The sequence below is a fragment of the Tachyglossus aculeatus genome, chromosome 3, assembly GCF_015852505.1.
Source record: "Tachyglossus aculeatus isolate mTacAcu1 chromosome 3, mTacAcu1.pri, whole genome shotgun sequence".
NCBI lineage: Eukaryota > Metazoa > Chordata > Mammalia > Monotremata > Tachyglossidae > Tachyglossus > Tachyglossus aculeatus.
Genome location: NC_052068.1, coordinates 103,730,528 through 103,744,611, shown reverse-complemented (window position 1 = coordinate 103,744,611; position 14,084 = coordinate 103,730,528). Strand labels below are relative to the sequence as shown.

Here is a 14,084-nt window from a genome sequence, read left to right as displayed (position 1 = left end):
GATCCGGGGGGTTGGAGAAGGGAGGGGAGTGACTTTGGGGAGCTCAGACCTGATGGATTTAATTTCATTAATGAAGTAGGATGCGAGATCTTTGGGGGTGAGGGAAGGCGGAGGGAGAGGAATGGGAGGCCTGAGAAGGGAGTTAAATGTATGGAAGAGCTGATGGGGATGATGGGCATGAGTGTCAATAAGGGAGGAGAAATAATTTTGTCTGGCAGAGGAGAGGGCAGAGTTAAGGCAGGAAAGGATAAACTTGAAGTGAACGAGGTTGAAATGGTGTTTAGACTTTCGCCAGCAGCGTTCAGCAGCTCGAGCATAAGAGCGAAGGAGGCGGACATTGACAGTGATCCAGGGCTATGTGTTAGTGGTACGAGAGCGCCGAAGGGAAAGGGGAGCGAGGGAGTCGAGCTGAGTAGAGAGGGTAGAGTTGAGAGCAGTAATCTGATCATCAAGATTTGGTAGAGAGGAAAGGTGTGAGGCGCTGAGAAAGATGGATGGGGTCCATAGAGCGGAGGTCTCGGTGAGGTAGTAATATAGATTTACAGGGGAGAGGAGTGTGAGTGAGGAGGCAGGTGGGAAGGTTATGATCAGAGAGAGGGATTTCAGAGTTGGTGAGGGTGGAGATAGTGCAGCGGTAGGAAATTATGAGGTCGAGGGTGTGACCAAGTTCGTGAGTGGGCGAGGTGCGGTGGAGCAGGAGGTTGGCAGCATCAAGGAGACAGAGAAGACGGGTGGCAGAGTAGTCACCAGGGACATCCATGTTGATGTTGAAGTCTCCGAGGATCAGAGTGAGAATGGAAAAGGAGAGAAGGCAGATGAGAAAGGAGTCACAATCATTAAAGGAGTTGGAGGTGGGACTGGGGGGGGGCGCGGTAGGTGATGGCTACAAGAATCTGGAGCAGGTGGCAGAGGCGAATAATGTGGGCTTCAAAGGAGGGGAAAGAAAAGGAAGGGGGAGGAAGGATAGTGTGAAAGCGACATTGGGGAGCGAGAAGGAAACCGACAACTGCTCCTTGTCCTGTGAGTCTGGGGGAGTGGGAGAAGAAGAGGCCTCCACTGTAGAGAGCTGCAGAAGAGACCGTGCCGTCCGGAGACAGCCATGCTTCGGTTAGGGCGAGGAGGAGTAGAGAGCTGCAAAGGAATAGGTCCAGGATGAAAGGGAGCTTATCTATAATGGAGCGGGTGTTCCAAAGACCACATGTGGCAGCAGCTGTGGAGGGAGGGTAGGGAGGGGGAAGGGTGCGAGGGTTGAGGATTGTTTGGATTGGGATGAGTTGGCGGGGGCCTGGGCCGGGAGAGTGGGAAGAGGGGTGGTGATGAGAAAGGAGAACTGGGATGGGGTGGGGGCGGGGAGGAGGGGAGGGAGGGGAGGGAGGTATTATTATTATTATTACTATTATTATAAGCATCCATTTATGGCCAAAGTGGCAGAATTTTGTACCCCTGCAATGTCTTTTCGTCATGAATGAGCAACCTCAATAGCCACTGCTGGCTGTTATGTTAGTCAACTATTTTGACTGTGTGCCCCTTAAGCACTTTCACCCTCACCCCAGTTCCAAAGCACACACGTAAAAATAATTCGACTCCACGATTTCTCCTATCCTTAATCTATTTTAATCCCTGTCTCCACCTAAGCCAGCGTGATTTAGAGGATAGAACACGGGCCTGGGAGTCAGAAGGTCATGGGTTCTAATTCCGGCTCTGCCACATGTCTGCTGGGTGACTTTAGGCAAGTCACTTCACTTCTCTGGGCCTCAGTTACCTCACCTGTAAAATGGGGATCAAGAGTGTGAGCCCTATATGGGACAGGGACTGTGTCCAACCTGCCTGACTAACTTGTATCTACCCCAGGGCTTGGAACAGTGCTTGACACGTAGTAAGCGTGTAACAAGTAAGCTCCTTGTGGTCAGGGGTCATGGCTATCTACTCTGTTGTACTGTACTCTCCCAAGTGCTTAGTACATTTCTCTACACTCAGTAAACCCTCAATAAATATCATCACTTGTTCATTTAATTGTATCTATCTACTCTGAACTGTACTTTCCTGACTGTTTTGCATACAGTAAACTCTCAATAAATGCCATCAGTTGATCGATTGATTGTGTCTCCCAACTCTGTTGTATTATACTTTTACAACTGCTTATTACAATCCTTAGTACACATCAGACTATCAGTCGGTTAATGATTTTGATGGAGCATTTACTATGTGCAGAGCACTGCTCTTGGAAGACTACAAGACTCAAATGTTGGTAGATACAATCCCTGCACATCAGATGCTCAATAAAGACTAGGTTGAGAAGCAGTGTTCCCTAGTGGAAACACCATGAGGTATCATGGTACTGACACCTAACTACTTGTTTTGTTTTGTTTTTGTCTGTCTCCCCACTTCTAGACTGTGAGTCCGTTGTTGGGTAGGGACCTTGTCTATAGGTTGCCGATTTGTACTTCGCAAGCACTTAGCACAGTGCTCTGCACACTGTAAGTGCTCAATAAATATGAATTAATGAATGAAAGAGCACGGGCCTAAGAGTCAGAGAACCTTTGTTCTAATCCCTGCTCTGCTAAATACTTGCTGTGTGACCTTGGGCAAATCCATGACTTCTCTGTGCTTCAGTTACCTCATTTGTACAGTGGGGATTAAGACTAGGCCCCATGTGGGGCATGGGCTGTGTCAAACCTTGTGTTTACCCCAACGCTTAGAACAGTGCCTGGCACATAATGAGTGCTTAACAAATGCCATTAAAAAATCCTTGTTCCCCCTCTTACTTAAAACTGTAAGCCCCAAGTGGGACAGGGACTGTGTCCTTCTTGAATAACTCATACCTACCTATGTGCTTCAAACAGTGCTTTGCACATCGTGAGCACTTAACAAATGCAATGACAATATAGTACTAGCAATAATAATAATAATTGTCGCATTTGTTAAGTACGTACTATGTGCCAAGCACTGTTCTAAGCACTGGGGTAGATACAAGATAACCTGGTTGGCCACAGTCCCTCGCCCAAATGGGGCTCACAGTTTTAAATTTTCCATTTTACAGATGATGTAACTGAGGCACAGAGAAGTTAAGTGACTTGCCTAAGGCTACACAACAGGCATGTGGCAGAGCCAGGATTAGAACCCATGTCCTATGACTCCCAGTCCCATGCTCTTTCTACTAGACCATGCTACGCCCATTGATGTAAATCCATCTATTCCACTGAAACTGCTCTCTTCAAGGTCCTGACTGGCCAGATATTCTATGGGAGCAACCCCAACCTGCTCACAGGAGTCCACTCAACACGTTGAATAATCATCATCGTCATCATCAGTGCTATTTATTCATTTATTGCTAATTGTGGGCAGAGCACTGGGCTAGGTGCATGGGAAAGTACAATACAACAGAGTTGGTAGACAGATTTCCAGTCCATGAGCTTACGCTCTAGAGTGGGGTAAACGGGTATCAATTAATCAACGGGTTTTTTGAGCGCTTACTATGTGCAGAGCACTGTATTAAACGCTTGGGAGAGTACATTAAACAGAGTTGTTAGGCATATTTCCTGCCCACAACGAGCTTACGTTCTCCAGGGGAAGGATAGGCGTTAAAATAAATAAATTAGAGATATGCACGCAAGGGCTGTGGGGCTGAAAGTGGGGGTGAATAAAGGATGCAAATCCAAGTGTGAAGGTGAGAAGAGTGGAGTGGGAGAAGAGAAACTGAGGACAATTTAGTGACATGTGCTTTGCAAGCTGGGATGACTTTCTTCTGATGAGTTCGTGTTGAGTCACTGAGCCTGGTAGATAGTCAAACGATTGTATCATAGTGCAGGTGTCTCAGGATTGAGGAGACGCAAGACGTTTGATGTAGCCAGCTTTGCTACAAGTCCATAGTTAGAAAGCTGAGGGTCCGAGACTTGGTTCTGCCCGTTGACTTGAAACCATGTGAAAAGTAGTCTACCAGTAGTGTTTACTGAGCACTTACTGTGTGCAGAACACTGGATGGGGTGCCTGGGAGAGTACAATGGAACAGAGCTGGGAGAAACGTTTCCTACCCACAATGAGCTTACACTCTCCCTCAACTTCAAAACCATCCTAAATAGACCAATGACATTTATAGAACAGTAACCGTATGCAAGCCACTCAACTAAACACTTAGGAGAGTCCAGTAAAACAGAGTTCACAGACACATTTTCTGCCCCCAACGAGTTTACAGTCTAGAGTCAGTCGGGTCAATCATATTTAATGAGCACTTACCGTGTGCAGAGCACTGTAGGAAGCGCTTCGGAGAGTACACTATGACAGTATGATAAATACGATTGATTGATTGATTGATTGATTGACAGAGAAGCAGCATTGCTCAATGGAAAGAGCACTGGCTTTGGAGTCAGAGGTCAATCAATCAATCAATCAATCGTATTTATTGAGCGCTTACTATGTGCAGAGCACTGTACTAAGCGCTTGGGAAGTACACGTTGGCAACATATAGAGACAGTCGCTACCCAACAGTGGGCTCACAGTCTAAAAGGGGGAGACGGAGAACAAAACCAAACATACTAATAAAATAAAATAAATAAAATAGGTATGTACAAGTAAAATAAATATATGAATAGAGTAATAAATATGTACAAACATATATACATATATACAGGTGCTGTGGGGAAGGGAAGGAGGTACGATGGGGGGGATGGAGAGGGGGACAAGGGGGAGAGGAAGGAAGGGGCTCAGTCTGGGAAGGCCTCCTGGAGGAGGTGAGCTCTCAGCAGGGCCTTGAAGGGAGTAAGAGAGCTAGCTTGGCGGAAGGGCAGAAGGAGGGCATTCCAGGCCCGGGGGATGACGTGGGCCGGGGGTCGATGGCGGAACAGGCGAGAACGAGGTACAGTGAGGAGATTAGCGGCAGAGGAGCAGAGGGTGCGGGCTGGGCTGTAGAAGGAGAGAAGGGAGGTGAGGTAGGAGGGGGCGAGGTGATGGACAGCCCTGAAGCCCAAATGGGTTCAAATGGGTTCAAATCCAGGCTCCACCACATATCTGCTGTGTGGCCTTGGGCAAGTCACCTAACCTCTCTTGATGACGACGACAAGATGAGGCAGGCCGGTGGAGAAGGCTTTGACCCGGCCCTCGACTGATGGCATATTCATCACGGCCCGGAAAGTGTGAACGTAAGAGACGCCAATGAACGTAAAGCAGATTAAAGACAACAGGGTAAGGAATGTGCAGACCCCCACTTCGTGCAGCATGCCCTCAGAGCCAGAGAGTCTCATGTGCTGGGGAATTTCACAGAAGAACTGGCGGACGACAATACCTCCGCAGAAAGGTAGAGAGGAGATTGTCGCCTAGTGCATGATGCCAGAAAGGCCCCCGCTGAGCCAGGAGGTGGCGGCTATCTTCCAACAAGCCCTTGGGTTCATGATGACCTCATAGCGCAGGGGGCAGCAGATGGCCACATAGCGGTCATACGACAACGCCAAGGATGGTTCTCTCTGACGATGCAAATGAGATAAAGAAAAACACCTGAAGGACACAGCCCAGGAAAGATACGGATCTACCGTAGGTCATGGAGTTGAGGATTGATTTGGGGATGGTGACGAAGATGAGGCAGAGGTCGAGGATGGACAGGTTCCTGAGGAAGAAGTACATGGGGGTGTGGAAGTACCGATCGAGGGTGGTGATGGCATCGAAGAGAAGATTCCCCATCAGGGCCGCTAGGCAGACCAGGGGAAAAAGCGTGGCGTGTACCAGCTGCAGCTTCAGGACCGCCGAGAACCCCAGCAGGAAGAATTCCATCACCGTGGTGCAGTTTGACATGTCCTCTCTGGAGGTGAAAGATAATGAATATGAAAATACTGAGATGGTGCTGTTACTCTCTGTCTCTCACTATTTTAGTCCAAACTTCGCTCCGCTGCCCAGATGATTTTTCTACAAAACTATTCAGTCCAAGCTTATCCACCTCTCAAGGACCTCCAGTGGTTGCCCATCTTCCTCCCCGTCAAAAGGAAACTCCTTACAACTGGCTTTAAAGCACTCATATCCCCCTTTCTCCTCCTACCTTACCTCACTGCTCTCCCATAATAATGATAATTAATGATTACGGTATTTGTTAAGCACTTAATGTGTTCCAGGTATTGTATTAAGCACTGGGGTGGACACAAGCAAATTGGGTTGGACACAGTCCCTATGCCACGTGTGACTCACAGTCTTAATCCACATTTTAGAGATGAGGTAACTGAGGCACGAAGAAGTTAAGTGACTTATCCAAGTTCACACAGCAAACGAATGGCAGAGCCAGGATTAGAACTGATGACCTTCTGACTCCCAGGCCAGTGCTCTCTCTCCATGCTGTTTCCCATTTCAGCCTCGCCCATACACTTCTCTAACACCAACCTACTCACTCTACCTAGATCTCGTCTATCTCACCACCGGCACCTTTTTCACATCCTTCCTCTGGCCTGGACCTCCTTCCCCTTACAAATACACTGGACCACCACTATCCCCACCTTCAAAGCCTCATCTTCCCCAAGAGGCCTTCCCTAATTGAGTCCTCTTTTCCCCGGTTCCTTCTCCCTTCTGCATCATCTATGCACTTGGATCTGTGACCTTTGAACCTGATATCCAAATCTATATCTCTTCCCATGATCTCTCTCCCCCTTTCCAGGCTCACATCTCCTCCTGCCTTTGAGACCTCTCTACTTGGATGTCCTCCCGTCACCTCAAACTTAACATGTCCAACACAGAGCTCTTTATTTTCCCACCTGAACCCTGTCCTCTCCCTGAATTTTCCATCACTGTAGATGGCACCACCGTCCTTCCTGTTTAACAACCCCAGAACCTTGGCATTATCCTTGACTCCGCCCTTTCATTCAACCCACATATTCGATCCGTAAAAAAATCCTGTTTGTCCCACCTTCACAATATCATTAAAATGTGCCCTTTTCCATCCAAACTGCTACCACGTTCATTCATTCATTCATTCAATCGTATTTATTGAGCACTTGCTGTGTGCAGAGCACTGTACTAAGCGCTTGGGTAGTACAAGTTGGCAACATATAGAGATGGTCCCTACCTAACAATGGGCTCACAGTCTAGAAGGGGGAGACAGACAGCAAAACAAAACATGTGGACAGGTGTCAAGTCATCAGAATAAATAAAAATAAAGCTAGATGCACATCATTAAGAAAATAAATAGAATAGTAAATATGTACCACGTTAATGCAATCACTCAACCTATCCTGCCTAGATTACTGCATAAGCCTCCTTGCTGACCTCCCAAACTGTCTCTCACCACTCTGGTCCATACTTCATACCACTCCCCGAATTATCTTTCTACAGAAACACTCAGGACATCTCAACCCCTCCTCAAAAATCTCCAGTGGTTTCCTATCCACCTCTGTATCAAAAAAATTCTCACCATTTGCTTTAAAGCACTCCATCACCTCGTTCCCTCCTACCTTATCTCACTTCTCTCCTTCTACAATCCAGCCCGCACACTTCGCTCCTCGGTGCTAACCTTCTCATTGTGATTTGATCTCACTTGTCTCACTGCAAACCCCTGGCCCATGTCCTGTTTCTGTCCTGGAATGCCCTCCCTCCTCTAATCTGACAGACAATTACTCTCCAACCCTTCAAGTCCTTATTGAAAGCACGTCTATTCCAAGAGGACATCCCAGGCTAAGCCCCGTTTTTCCTTATCTCTCACTCCCCTTTGAATCATCATAACTTGCTTTCTTTGGTCTTCCTCCCTTCTCCCAGGCCCACAGCACTTATATATATATATATATATATATATATATATATATATTCGTTTCTTTGTATTGATGTCTATCTTCCCGCCTCTAGACTGTGCGCTTATTGTGGACAGCGGTTGTCACTGTTTATTCTAGCATTGTTCTTCCCCAAGGGCTTAGTACAGAGCTCTACACAAATTAAGCACTTAAGAAATATGATTGAATGAATGAAGAATTGAATCAGTCGACCAACTCTGTTGTACTCTCCCAAGTGCTTAGTTCAGAGTTCTACACACAGTAAATTCTCAATAAACACGATTGATTGATTAAGTAGTGCTAAACTGAAAGAGAAAAGGAACTGGAGAAGCAGCAGCAGCAAAAGAAACTTGAGTGCCTAACTTGACTGCCTGTGAACCCCATATGGAACAGGGACCATGTCTAACCCAATTATCTTGTAACTACTCAAGTGATTACCATAGTGCTTGGTACCTAGTAAATCCTTAATAAATACCACAATTATTATTATTCACAAGAGGACACAAAAATCAATTCAGGACATGGGCTCTCAGCCTCGCACATATCTTCAGAAGCTCAATACAATCTCAATTCACCTCCTCTGAGAGATTTGGCTAGATATGTTTGGTCAGAAAGATTCCTCCTCCAAAGATGCAGCATGGCCTACTGGAAAGTCAGAGAACTTGGGTTATATTCCCAACTCGGCCATTTACTTGCCATGTGACCTTGGGCAAGTCGCTTCACTTTTCTGGACCTCAGTTTTCTCATCTATGAAATGAGGATTCAATACCTGTTCTCCCTCCCACATAGACTCTGAGCCCCACGTGGGACAGGGACTGTGTCCAAAATGATAAACGAGTATCTACTCCAGCACGTAGAACAGTGTTTGAAGACTTAGTAAGTAAGCTCTTAACAAATGCCACAGAAAGAACCTCTCCCCACCTCATGCAATCTGAGAGAAGCTTTACCACAGCATGAGTGCTGATATTAGCTGAATGGGGTTGACTCAGTGGCAGGATAACTGGAAAGTCAGCCATTCGTAGACCAGATCCTAGCTCTGTTCTGGACACTCAGGAAAGTCACCTGATGCCTCAGTTTCTTCCTTTGGGAAAACACTTGACTGGGGAAGAAGGATAGAAGGCAGATCACTAGGAAAACATGTGAAAGGGAATTTCCCCCCACATCTGTTATCAATGAACAGATAGACATATCCCTTCAAAGCCCTACTGAGAGCTCACCTCCTCCAAGAAGCCTTCCCAGACTGAGACCCCTCCTTCCTCTATCTTTCCTTTCTCCTTCCTCCCCCTTCCCCCTGCCTTACCTGCTTCCCCTCCCCAGAGCACCTGTATATATGTATATATGTTTGTACGTATTCATTACTCTATTTATTTTATTTGTACATATTTATTCTATTTATTTTATTTTGTTAATATGTTTTGTTTTGTTGTCTGCCCGCCTTCTAGACTGTGAGCCCGCCGTTGAGTAGGGACCGTCTCTATATGTTGCCAATTTGTACTTCCCAAGCGCTTAGTACAATGCTCTGCACACAGTAAATGTTCAATAAATACGATTGAATGAAAGAATAAATTAATGTAGTAAGCACTCTGTACAATGCAACAGAATTAGCAGACACGATCCCTGTACAAAATGAGCTCACAGTCTAGATGACTGTACTAAGCACTTGGGAGACCACAGTGTAACAGAATTGGTAGACACGTTGCTGCTCACAACGAGCTTACAGTCTAGAGGGGGAGATAATAATGATAATAACTGCGGTATTTATTAAGTGCTTACTGTGTTCCAAGCACTATTCTAAGCGCTGGGGTGGATACAAGTAAATCAGTTTGGACACAGTCCCTGTCTCACATGGGACTCACAGTCTTAATGCTCATTTTGCAGGTGAGGTAACTGAGGCCACAACTGGAGATTTACTTTCCTCTAATGCAAAACTACTAGCTATACCTCGATCTCAGGGAAGCAGCGTGGCTCAGTGGAAAGAGCATGAGCTTTGGAATCAGAGGTCAGGGGTTCAAATCCCGGCTCCACCAATTGTCAGCTGTGTGACCTTGGGCAAATCACTTAACATCTCTGTGCCTCAGTTACCTCATCTGTAAAATGGGGATTAAGATTGTAAACCCCCCATGGGACAACGTGATCTCCTTGTAACCTCCCCAGTGCTTAGAACAGTGTTCTGCACATAGTAAACGCTTAATAAATGTTATTATTATTATTATTAATTATTATCTCATCTGTTTCACCGCCAACCTCTCGCCTCTGGCCTGGAATGCCCTCCCTCATCATAGCTGACAATCACCATCCTGACACTTTCAAAACATCATTAGCGGCACATCTCCTCTAAGAGGCCTTCCCTGTCTAAGCTCGCATTTCCTCTTCTCCAAAACCCTTCTACGTCACCCTTGCTGTGTACTAAGAGCTGGGTAGGTACAAGGTTGGACACAGTCCCTGTCCCATATGGGGCTCACATTCTTAATCCTGATTTTACTGATGAGGGAACTGAGACCCACAGAAGTGAAGTGATTTGCCCAAGGTCACACAGCAGATAAGCGGCAGAGCTGGGATTAGAACCCTGGTCTTTCTGACTACCAGGTCCAGGCTGTATCCACTAGACCACACTGCTTCTAGTGATTGAGAGGGGTCTCCTCGGCTTGGCCTGGGGCAGGGCCATAATAGGGAGACCATAACTCCATTGTGATCCTTGAATGTATTGGTAAAAGACAGAGGAATTTGTACCTCTTATCTTTTAGACTGTGAACACTGGCTGGGCCAGGAAATAAGCCTCATTTATTCTCTCATATCTAACCCAGTCCCCTCTCAGAGTAACACCTGGAGAGTTCCCAATACTCTACCGGTCTCAACTGCAGGAGGGAGAGTCAGGCAGAGGCATATCAATTCCATTCCTAGATTGACCAGTGGCTAGCGAGTGGAAGGCAATCTGCTATAAGTCAAAACTCACTTGTGCTGGGCAGCCGCAGATCCCCTTCTATTCTGTATCTACACTCACTCTCTTGGTGAACGTATTCGCTCCCACGGCTTCAACTATCATCTGTACGCTGATGGCACCCAAATATACATCTCTGCCCCTGCTCTCTCTCCCTCCCTTCAGGTTCGGGTCTCCTCCTGCCTTCAGAACATCTCCATCTTGATGTCTGCCCGCCATCTAAAACTCAATATGTTCAAGACTGAACCCCTTATCTCCCCTCCCAAACCCTGCCCTCTCCCTGACTTTCCTGTCACTGTAGATGGCACTACTACCCTTCCCGTCTCACAAACCCACACGTTGCTCCCCGTGGTTTCGGGGGCAACGCTCGGGTTCTTACCCTCTCCGGGTCTTCGGATGTCTCCGGACGCGGCCCGCGCGTTCATACCAGGAAGAGTCAGCCAGAGGTTCAAAGCTTGGTTGCCGTTTATTTGCTATCAGCGGTTACATGGTTGAAAGAGAGAGAGAGAGAGAGAGAGAGAGAGAGAGAGAGAGAGAGAGAGAGAGGCGAGAGAGCGGGCGCGTGCCCCCCCTTTGTCTTGTTCGTCTCTTATACCCCCCGTTGCCCGGGGGCAGGGTTTTCTCGGGGGATGGCGTATCGAGGCTTTGACCGCCCTCCAGCCACTAACCTAACAACAGCTCTGTCCAGTCACGAAGGGTTTGCTCTGGCTCGCCCCCAGCCACCCATTGCCAACCATCGCTGGCTGCGGATATGGCCTTGAGGTTGCCTCCGAGCCTTGCAGGTGCAAGGTTGTTTTTCTTGCCCTGGTCTCTTTATCTCCTGTTGTTGAGTCTGTTTGGCCTTGAGCCGTTGGGTACGGTTTGTGTGCACATACTGCCTGTCTCATCGCCTTCCCCCGCTCCCTACGTGTCCCCCTCCCGTTATGGCGGGGACCGCTAAGGGCATCCGCGCAATGGGAGCATCTCGACCTTAATCTCGCGGACCACCCGGGCAACAATGGAGCAAAAGAGACGAATGAGGCACGGGAGACACATGAGTAAAAGCAAAACCCCTTTTTGATCCTTCCGAGGCCCATGGCCACCAGGAGGATCACACACGACCCTCCTCGGGATAACAAAGGTCTTCCGCAAAGCCGGTGCCTAAAGTAAAGGATAAAGAAAAGACGAAAACATCCAGGCAAAAAGAAAAGATAGAAAAATCCAACAGAAAAATTCAAGCACAACTGAGCACACACAACAATCCCCCTCCTCTGCGAAACACAGCGTCCAGACGGCGCTGCATGTCTGTGACTTCAGCTTTGGACAAGGGTGTGGTCGGGGGTTGTAGAAGCATCAGGGTAGATGAAGCGTGTCGGAGGCAGGCCTTCAGGAGCTGAAAAACACAGCACAGCAAAAACCAAACCAGCGGCAAGACACACAAATAAGCAACCAGACAAAATCTCACAGGACCGAGGCCCATCCGGTAGAAGTTCGACGCAGCCATAAAGCTGGGACAGTGCGTGGCTCGGAATCTTGAGAGTCAGCAGAAACCGATGGGGGAGTACAAGCAGGAGGCGAAGCATCAAAAACGGCTGGCTTCACCTGGGAGTGATGGATCCATGAGGGGCGCTTGGCAACACGAACTGCAGAAAAGGAAGACAAGAGAAGCTGGTAGGGCCCCTCCCAGGATGGCTTAAGTGAACCGTTGCCGACCATGTGCTTAACCCAAACCCAATCTCCAGCGATGAACGGATGCAGATGATCGGTGAGAGGGGTGCGCTGATGGAGGATTCCAGCAGCCTGCAGCTCAGCTAGAATTCCCTGGAGAGACAAAACATAGGCTCGCAGGGCATCATCGCCCTGGTATGGTGCATGTAAAGAACATTCAATTCCAAGTGGTCGATTTATTCATTCATACATTCAGTCGTATTTATTGAGTGCTTACTGTGTGCAGAGCACTGTACTAAGCGCTTGAGAAGTCCAAGTTGGCAACATATAAAGACAGGTCGATAAATTTCAGATAGAACAGACTCAGTAAAATGTGATCCTTGATCAGGATCAATAACAGCAGGTGGCCCAAACCTGGGAATGATTTCCCGCTAGAGACATTTCACCACCGTAAGAGCAGTTGCTCTGGAGGAAGGGAAAGCCTCCATCCACCTAGTCGGGTGATCAACAATGACTAGTAAATATCGGAAACGACCAGCCCTCGGAAGTGTCACAAAATCAACCTGCAAACCCTCAAAAGGGGAATAGACCCAAGGGCGTCCCCACCAAGGGAACCCGACGACCAGGGTGAGCACTGAAGCTCTGGCAAGTAGCACAACTGGCTGTGACACGTTTGGCAAGAGGATGGATACCTGGGGCAAACCAAACTGGAAGTACTGCGGCTGCCAAGGCATCTGCACCAAAGTGAGTCTCCTGGTGAAGACCCAGACAAACTGGTCGCAGTGCAGCAGCAGGCAAAATAGGGCGTCCATCAGGGACCCAAAAGAGTCCGTCCCGTTCTAGTGCCTCATATTGCCGGGGCCACTCAGCTCTTTCCTTATTAGTAATCAGGGAGGGCAACAGAGTGCCAGGCATAGACGTGGGGGCCAGGGCCATAACAGGAGCTACACATACAAGGGGGGCACGCCGAGCTGCCCAACGAGAGGCCTTGTCGGCTAGGTGATTGCCTAAACTCGGGGAATCACTTCCTCGGGTGTGGGCATGCACATGCATGACAGCCACCTCGGCTGGGAGCAAGAGGGCCTGTAATAGGCGTTCTATACGATCCCCAGTAGCAACCTGACGACCCACTGAAATGAGGAACCCCCGACTTTGCCACAGGGTACCTGTAGCATGACAGACCCCAAAGGCATACCTAGAGTCTGTATAGATGGTCACACGCTTCCCTTTACCGAGTAAATAAAGTTAGATCAGAAGAGGACAAAGTCTCATCGCGAAGGTCAGATCGAGGAGCGACAGTTTCCCAAACTACTTCATCACAATCGTGAATTTGCTCAGTCATAGGAGAGGACTCAAGCAGGGTAGCTGGATTCAAGGAGCCATAGCACTCCACATGTACCTGCGGATTTTTCAATAAAGCAGCTTCATATTTAGTCAGGCGTGCCGCAGATAAGGCTTGGGTGGCTGCTCCACGAAGGAGGCGCACAACTTCATTTGGAGTCCGAACAACAACGGGATGTCCCAAGAGGATATCCTGAGACTTTTCAAGCAGCATTACCACCGCAGCTATGCGGCGGATACAAGGTATATGACCTAGAAAGACAGGATCAAGGACACCTGAATAATAGGCTACTGGTCGATAGTGAGGACCGAGAGTTTGGCACAAAACACCTGAGGCCACTCCGCGGCGTTCATGAATGTACAAATAGAACGGCTTACTATAGTCAGGGAGTCCCAGGGCAGGAGCTGAACTCAGGCATGATTTT

General features: G+C 48.0%; 1 non-coding gene across 1 annotated transcript; it reads left to right on the top strand.

Moving 5' to 3' along the window:
• The first annotated feature begins 10,538 nt into the window (after positions 1–10,538).
• Positions 10,539–10,676, top strand: LOC119926429. Its single transcript, XR_005450305.1, has one exon. It is a non-coding gene; the product is annotated as a small nucleolar RNA SNORA7 (small nucleolar RNA).
• Positions 10,677–14,084: the final 3,408 nt, after the last annotated feature.